The following is an 8650-nucleotide window of genomic DNA, read 5'->3' on the forward strand; positions in this document are numbered from 1 at the left end:
AAACTGCAATTGCTGTCATCTCAGTTTTGAGTCAGACATATAATTTATGCTTGCTGGTAGTAATAAGTTTAAGGTTAATATGAGGACAAGAAGAAAAGAAACACAATGGTGAAAAATGTCAAGAACAGCGAGTCATGGACTAATCAACCACAACAGATATAATCATCAGAAAGAATTGGCTGACCACCTAGTTTTACTTAACTTTGTAGATTATTAATTTTATGAGAACTGATGTAATTTTAAGAAAAGTGTCCGTTTAACTATTGGCTTAATAATTTTAAAGGTTTATGTAGTTAAAATGCTCACATTAACCCCCCTGTGTTGTGTAACAAATAAAAATGCTGTTTCCAGTCTGAAGGCTGCTTCAGCTGCTTTAGCTGCTCTGGCTGCGACAGCGCTGACAGCCCACAGGTTGAAACATGCTTCAGAGGAACCGAGGTCTCTGCCTGTGTTTTATTTTCGCCACGTCCTCATCCCTCTTTCAAGGACCCCCAACTTGACTGGAGCTGGTCTCCGGCACTGTTATATTCCAAACATCTGTAGTTTCATCTTATCTCTTTTTGTATGATTTAATTATGGTCCATGTTGCTCTGCCTCCCATGGATTTGTCACCTCTCTTCCCCTGGGTGATGGAGCCACAAAAGTTACTCAAAGCCCATCTCTTCTGAGCAGTGAGAAGCCCCGAAGTGGTTAATCTCCCAGTACCCTCAAGGGAGAAGCATTCCTTCCATTTGGGAAATTAACCACGAATTGGGGTTCTCTTCCTGCATTTATTCTCCAGACCAGGAAGTTACAGGAAGAGAACATAGGTGGGGTTATAATTTAACAATATAGTCTGGTAACATTTAGTAAAACAAGCAAAGTGACATTCTATAAGGCAATTTAAGTGATCCACCAACAAAAGCTTGATCCTGGCAAAATTCCTTCTCCTTACAGCAGCTTCCCAGTATCTTTACATATCAATCAGTAACTTGTCTGTCTTTGAACCAGCAGCCTTGCTGTGTTACAATTCTTTATCTTACAACAGAGACTATAGCCTGGGGAAATTTTCCTGCTTTTTGCAAGGTCAACATTTTATATGTACTTTTAAGAAGTTAGACTCAACCTAAAAGTACAAGAAACTAGGCCCTGTGAAATATATTTGTTTTATAGTATACTCCACAGGTCCAGTCAATTTTTATTGTAAACGTTTTAGGTTTAGTTTTTAAGATACTATGCCCTACATTTTAGGCCTTTTTTGGAGTTTCAAGTATATTGTGGAAAGAGAGATCCTATAGATCCTTTTTCAGGGCAGTCCAATAGGCTTTTTCATCCAGGATTTAGTTTCTGAGGTTCTGACCAACATGTGTACAAGTTGATACAGGTCATGCAACACTGGGTCATAGCTACTCAACATAATTCCAAATTCTTCTGTGACTAGTGGTTGGTCTTTTCTGGGTTTAGAGAAATCCTATTGCTCTTAATTCAGCTGAGGTTCCAAGTTTAAATTCCATCGCTGCCTGCATACTTGGCTCATAAGAAGGATGGATCTTTAGAGGAAACTGGTATATGGGTTGTTGGGAAAGGCAGAGGGTTTAGATAAGGGAAAGAGAAGGAGAGGTGTGGAAAAAGACAGATTAGAGGATAAAGGGGAAACAGGAGAAGTGGGTAAAAGAAGACAACTGAAGCACAAGGTGGGGAGGATTCACCAGGGAAATAGATCTAGTTTGTTATTTAAGTTTGTCAAATTGCTCATTAGCTTTGGTGAAGGATTGTTTTCAGTGAAGCAATTTTTTAATTAAAATTTTGTTTGGAGGGCTCTGCACACCAATAAATAATACTGTCCATTGAGGCCTGAAAAAAATTTATCCCCCTTCTTTATATGGGAATAAACAATTTTGTTCAAGTCAAATGTTTCCCAGAGTGGCTACTGAAGGCTCAAATCATTATTGTTGAAATTATGCCATTTTGAGAGAAACACAAATTAGGATTGCAATGACAATATATACAAGAAACAGATTTTTCCAGAAAGATGATAGGATTTGGATTTAAATGATCCCATAAGAAGTGACAGTGTTTAGTCTAAAGCAATGCTAATGTATTTTGTGTCTTGGGTCCCCAACCTAATTGCTGGATACCTCCAAACACAGACATGACAATCTGGACCACCAGCAGATGGAAAACCAGAGAGGACATTTCTCTCCAGATCATAGCCAAGCATGCAGGACAAAAATTTGGTGGAAGGAGAATCTCCTCCAGTTTTACTGGTGACCCAGAGCAAAGTGTGTTCCTATGGATGCTGGTTTGGTGAGAACCACAACCTTACCACTCTGTAAGTCCAGCTCCAACAACAGGCTTATAAGGCTTATGCTTGCTTCTAACCTGTGATTCAGTCTGTGATTCTCCTTCTTATGAAAAGCAACACTGTTAGACAGCACAACACAAAAACAAAAGCATAAGTGTAAGTAAAAAAATAGATGAAAAAGAACTGCCTGATTCCACCAAGGATGCTAAACAAATTGTACAGAAACAAAACCTGGGTAACAAACAATAAATAGGTGAGGAATTTAAGGCAAAGAGAGTGGAGTTTAGACTTCGTGCTGACTTAACACATTGGCAAGGACTTCACAAGCCATAAGCAGAGCAGCAAGGCACAAGTGACCTCTGTGAATATCACACCTGGTCAAAGGCTAGACTCCACCTCAAAAGGCATCATATTCTGTATCTCCATGGAACTTCCAGGAGAACTGTGGAAGTAAATTAAGTTCACCCAAATGAGAACAAACAGAGGCTATTTATTCAAAGCTTGCTGTACCAAGGGAGTCAGCCTCCATGATTTAGACTTGGCAGAGACTGAAAGGAGGCAGAGTAGAGAGAAATTTTTATGCTGAGAGAAGGAGAGAGAGAGAGAGAGGCTTCAGGTGTGCTCTGATTGTAGGTTGCTGATACAGGGAAGCTGGATGGTGCTAATTAGAGGTAAGGCATCTTATGTGATTACTTTTGGAAGCATTTTTGGCTTCATCTTTTTGGTCCTGAATTGGAAGCAGGGATAAGTCTTGTCTGTTCTAAACAAATTGCTGCAGAGGTTGTGGGTTGACTTTCCAGGTTGGTTACTTATAGAAGTCGTAGGTCATATATTGTCATATATGGTCTGGCTGTTGTCCATTTGTATATTCACTCTTTCAATATATTTTTCTAGATAAACTTTTGTCAAGTTTAGTCATATTTCTGAATTATTTAACTGGAATACAATTAAACATGTATATATTTCTGAAGTAGATTAATATTGTCACACTACTAAGTATCCCTATATAAGATCAGTCGAGGTTCTCCAAAGAAACAGAACCAATAGGATGTATAAGGAAATGTATGTTTTTATAATTCATTTCAAGAAATTCGCTTATGCTCAAGGATTGTCTGATAAAATCCATAGGGCAGGACAACAGCCTGGAATTCTCAGGCAGAAGTTGATACTGCAGTCTTGAGGGAGAATTTCTAAATAGGATGTATAAGGAAATGTATGTATTTATAATTCATTTCAAGAAATTCGCTTATGCTCAAGGATTGTCTGATAAAATCCATAGGACAGGACAACAGCCTGGAATTCTCAGGCAGAAGTTGATACTGCAGTCTTGAGGGAGAATTTCTTCTTCCTCAGGAAAACCTCAAGTATGCTCTTAAGGTCTTTCTACTGATCAGATAAGCCCCACCCATAGTATCAAGAAAAATCTCCTTTACTTAAAGAGAAGACATAGTAAAGGCCAAGTCCTACAGATGAAAGAAAATAACATCAAAGTTGTTCATTTTATTTCCATAGAGAAACATTCAAATTATTGAGAGGATGTGTTGAGATTTTTACAGTGCCCATGGGACACTATGTTTACTAAATGTTCCTCTAAAAAAATGTAGTTAATCACATCTACAAAATACCTTCACAGTAGCACCTAGATTATTATTTGATTGAATATCTGGGTATGATAGCCTAGCTAAGTTAACACGTACCACTGACCATCACAACCTTCAAACAGGAATATTCTTTTCATTTGTTCAATTTTCTCCTTAAAATGATAGTTTTCTCATGTAAAGTGAAGTTTTGGTTGGCTTTTTTCACAGGTTTTACTTTTTCCTATGTAATTTCTTTTGCAGATGTGATAGAGTTTTTTATATACTGTATATTATGACTGTTATTACAGTTACATTGGAAAGCAATTTTAATATAATTATGTAAAACTAGTCACCTTATTGGAAAAACACCTTTTCATAAAAATATTTGTCTGAATGTGGAAAATGCAGGTGCATCATTTATGTTGTGTGCTAACATTTTTCTTATTATATAAAGAGTCATGAAGAATTTAAATTGCGGCAGGTGTATTTAAATACCATTAGTCTTATCCTAAACAGAGACAAAACTACACGTGAGAAATTTTTGTATAATTCTGGAAGTCTTTTTCTCCTTATGATTTCTTTTTGTTGTATTTTTATATGTGTAATAGGATGCAGAATAAAGGAAGCAATGGTGTTCTAAAAGTATATCAAAATTTAGATTACTGGAGACATTTTCCAAAAGTTAAATGGTACAGAAAGCAGGTGATAAGGTCAAAGATAGAGGGATAGGCATCATCCCCTGAATATTAACTTCAGCATACATGAAAATCTTTGGTAGATACCTTCAGAGAGTTGGAATTTTCCATTAGGCAATGAAAAGTTGTAGTCTACACAGAGTTTAATTCCATTGGTTATATTTTATTAATTCTTGATAGCATTAACTCTTATTTTCATTTGTTTTGCTCTCCTCAGATGTCCCCATTTTTAATAGAACATGGATAGATGCCCCACATTCAAATTTTCTCACAGCAATTTGAATATGTTTTTATATAATGTAAAAAATAAATTTTATTTTTGGAGAAGAGGAGACATAGTAAAGGCCAAAGCCTACAGATGAAAGAAAATAACTTAAAAGTTGCTATGACAGAATACCACAGACTGGGTAATTTATAAAGAATAAAGATTTATTTCATATAGTGCTGGAGGCTGGGAAGTCCAAGATCAAGGGGCCAACATCAGGTGAGAGCCTTCTTGCTGCGTCATCACGCGGCAGAAGGCAGAAGGGTGAGAGAAGTTGAGAGTAAGCCAGAGATCAAACTCGCAGCCTCAAACTCTTTAATAATCGGCATTAACCTATTCATAAGGGTACTTATGACCTAAACACCTCTTATTAGGCTGCACCTCCCAACACTGGTGCATTGGGGATACAATTCCAACACACGCTCTTTGAGGGACACATTTAAACCAGAGCACTCATTTATAACCAACCCAATTAAAAAAGCACACATGAAAATCTCACCACCACTGACAACAACAACAAAGGACTAGGGTACTTCAAATTGAACACATTATTTTTAGTAGCAAGTCCTCAAATGCAGATCTTCCTTCCTTAAACCTTTTACTTGCCCCTCCTTTCAAACATATATTTTCTTTTGCTTGCCCATAATATCTTTTCTCTATCTCTCTATATTATTTAAATCTTTCAGATCTTTGCCCATATTCCCAAAGATTTGTAACATTGCTATGACAGAATACCACAGACTGGGTAATTTATAAAGAACAAAGATTTATTTCATATAGTGCTGGAGGCTGGGAAGTCCAAGATCAAGGGGCCAACATCAGGTGAGAGCCTTCTTGCTGCGTCATCATGCGGCAGAAGGCAGAAGGGTGAGAGAAGTTGAGAGTAAGCCAGAGATCAAACTCGCAGCCTCAAACTCTTTAATAATCGGCATTAACCTATTCATAAGGGTACTTATGACCTAAACACCTCTTATTAGGCTGCACCTCCCAACACTGGTGCATTGGGGATACAATTCCAACACACGCTCTTTGAGGGACACATTTAAACCAGAGCACTCATTTATAACCAACCCAATTAAAAAAGCACACATGAAAATCTCACCACCACTGACAACAACAACAAAGGACTAGGGTACTTCAAATTGGACACATTATTTTTAGTAGCAAGTCCTCAAATGCAGATCTTCCTTCCTTAAACCATTTACTTGCCCCTCCTTTCAAACATATATTTTCTTTTGCTTGCCCATAATATCTTTTCTCTATCTCTCTATATTATTTAAATCTTTCAGATCTTTGCCCATATTCCCAAAGATTTGTAACTGTCGAGTGACAAATCACCTGCACCTTTGCAGACACAGGTTTGTATATCTGTACGGAGTCCACCACCTGCAGACTGAAAAAAACCCCAAATCATTAGATTCTATTTTTTAAAACGATGTTGCCATGCCTCCTGCTGATATAGTCTGTTATAGAATATAGGTGGGTCCTGCTGTCATAGCATAATTAAGTGGCAGACTCTAACAGCAGGACCTTCGACAATATCAATTTAAAATGCTTTTAAATAAACAGATCTCATATGAAAGATGCATAGCACTTTTCATAAAAGAACCATCAAAACACATGTTCGTTGTGTATGTGCAGTACTATTCTGGCTCCATTGAAGGAGAAGAAAAATGCCATGAATTCTAAGTGCCCTTTCTGACAAAAGAAATCATGCAGTAACCTGGATTAGCATGTTTTCTTTTCCTACTGAGAAAAGAAGAAAGAAAACAAGACAAAACAAAAGCAGAAGTTAACATCCGGATAAAATATTGAGAAGAAAATCTCTACCATTACAATTCATGAAATTTGCACTAGGCAAAGCAGATGTACAGCTAAAAATTTTAGAGAATAAAGAAAGTGCTGCATTTCTAATGGTGTTTATCAGAGTACCTATATAAATTTGATTATTAAGAACTTTAAAAATTGGTAATAATCAAAAGTTCCACTTATGGTTTGCCATGGTTCGCTAAATGCAAATAATTAACTTTACAGTAGAATACATTCATTGCTTTAGATCACATGCGTAGGTGGAATAACTGAAATTAGCTCTAGTATTTTCCATGAGGAATATATATTCTTAAAGCCTATTTGCCAGCTTTATATTTGTCTGTTCTTCCCAGGATTTGTGCTGATGCATTTTGATTATCTTATAGGTTGCACGTAAGCACACCACGACAGTAGAATACATTCATTGCTTTAGATCACATGCGTAGGTGGAATAACTGAAATTAGCTCTAGAATTTTCCATGAGGAATATATATTCTTAAAGCCTATTTGCCAGCTTTATATTTGTCTGCTCTTCCCAGGATTTGTGCTGATGCATTTTGATTATCTTATAGGTTGCACGTAAGCACACCATGGTAAAGGTGCATCCTTTACCATATATTAATAAGATAGCAGAAGAGTAGAAATTATTATATATAAAATAGCACAGCACCACCTTTACATACATTTTAAGCCGTGAATGATTGGTTTATACTAAAAAGCAGTTTGTTCTATACTAAAGAAGCCACTTGCATACACACATCAAAATACAAATTAATAGAGTAATTTAGGAAAATTTTTCAATATTTATCAGTAGTTAAATTAATTATGTACTACAACAGTAGTAAAATTTATTTCCTTGAGTCTACCTTTTGTCATTTAGTGTTTCAGTGATTCCAAGTTCACTCTAAGAAATGTGTAAATGTTCCTAGAATTGGGTTTTTGCTCTTCACCCCCTCCCACCAATTTTCTAGTCCCCAATACGTGGCCAATGTAATTCTGATTATTTAGTAAAACTTTTGGAATGATATGATCTATTCAAGCCAGAAAAATAAGCTAGATGTATAAGATAATGGTATCAATCACTGTCAGGAAAAAAGGAGAGCAAAAACTACACCCTTTTTTGACAGAAAATTTAATGTAAGGAACAGGTGTTGAAGGACTAACAAGAGCATCTCACACCTCTAGAACCCAGAGAACAGAGGGAAGAATTTGTGGTAATTAGAACATAGAAGGATATATAAGCGACCATTCAGAGCTCAGTCTCATATCTCTGAAAAGGAGGTGCCACCTCTGATGTGGATGTACCTGAGAAAGTGCATTGAGGTTGGTTTTGGGAATATGCAAAAGCCAAACCTGAGAACTGGAACCTACTGCCACTAATGAGACTCTGCTGAGACAATGAGAATAGGAAGGGACAAGTCTCTTCACCCTCCACCTACCCTTGGGCATCCCTCCAATGGCCCCTAATGGCAGAGCCTAAGAGGGATCCTGCTGGTAAAGCAGAAATGTGTTTTGTAGAATCACATCACAGAGCAGAATATAGAAGGATGAGTAAGAGCTAATACACAATAGCCTTATAATCAACACACTAATATACATCCCAATTTTTCTGAGAAATTCCAATGTATTTATATTTAGTGTCCATTTTACTCTCACATATATTCTGGTATGGATGACAAATTATATGAGCACTCTATAGATATAGCTCGTTTATCCAAATTGAATCAAATAAAACCTCTGTGGTAAACAGGCTCCAAAAACAGTCATCTTCAATTCCTTCCCTCCTGTTTGTACATGCAGCTTCTCACATTAACAGTTGGAGTCGAAGTTCCCTCACTTTGAATCTGAGCTGATCTTAGTAACATGCTTGATGAAAGAATAAAGTAATAGTGACATTCTGGGAGTTCTGTGGTTAGGTTGTAGAAAGCTTTGCAGTATCTGCCCGGGGTCTCTTGAAATCCTTACTCTTGGGACACTGCTCTCAGAACCCAGCCACCATGCTATAAGATGCCCAAGC

The sequence above is a fragment of the Galeopterus variegatus genome, unplaced genomic scaffold (genome assembly GCF_000696425.1).
Source record: "Galeopterus variegatus unplaced genomic scaffold, G_variegatus-3.0.2 Scaffold2697, whole genome shotgun sequence".
Classification (NCBI taxonomy): domain Eukaryota; kingdom Metazoa; phylum Chordata; class Mammalia; order Dermoptera; family Cynocephalidae; genus Galeopterus; species Galeopterus variegatus.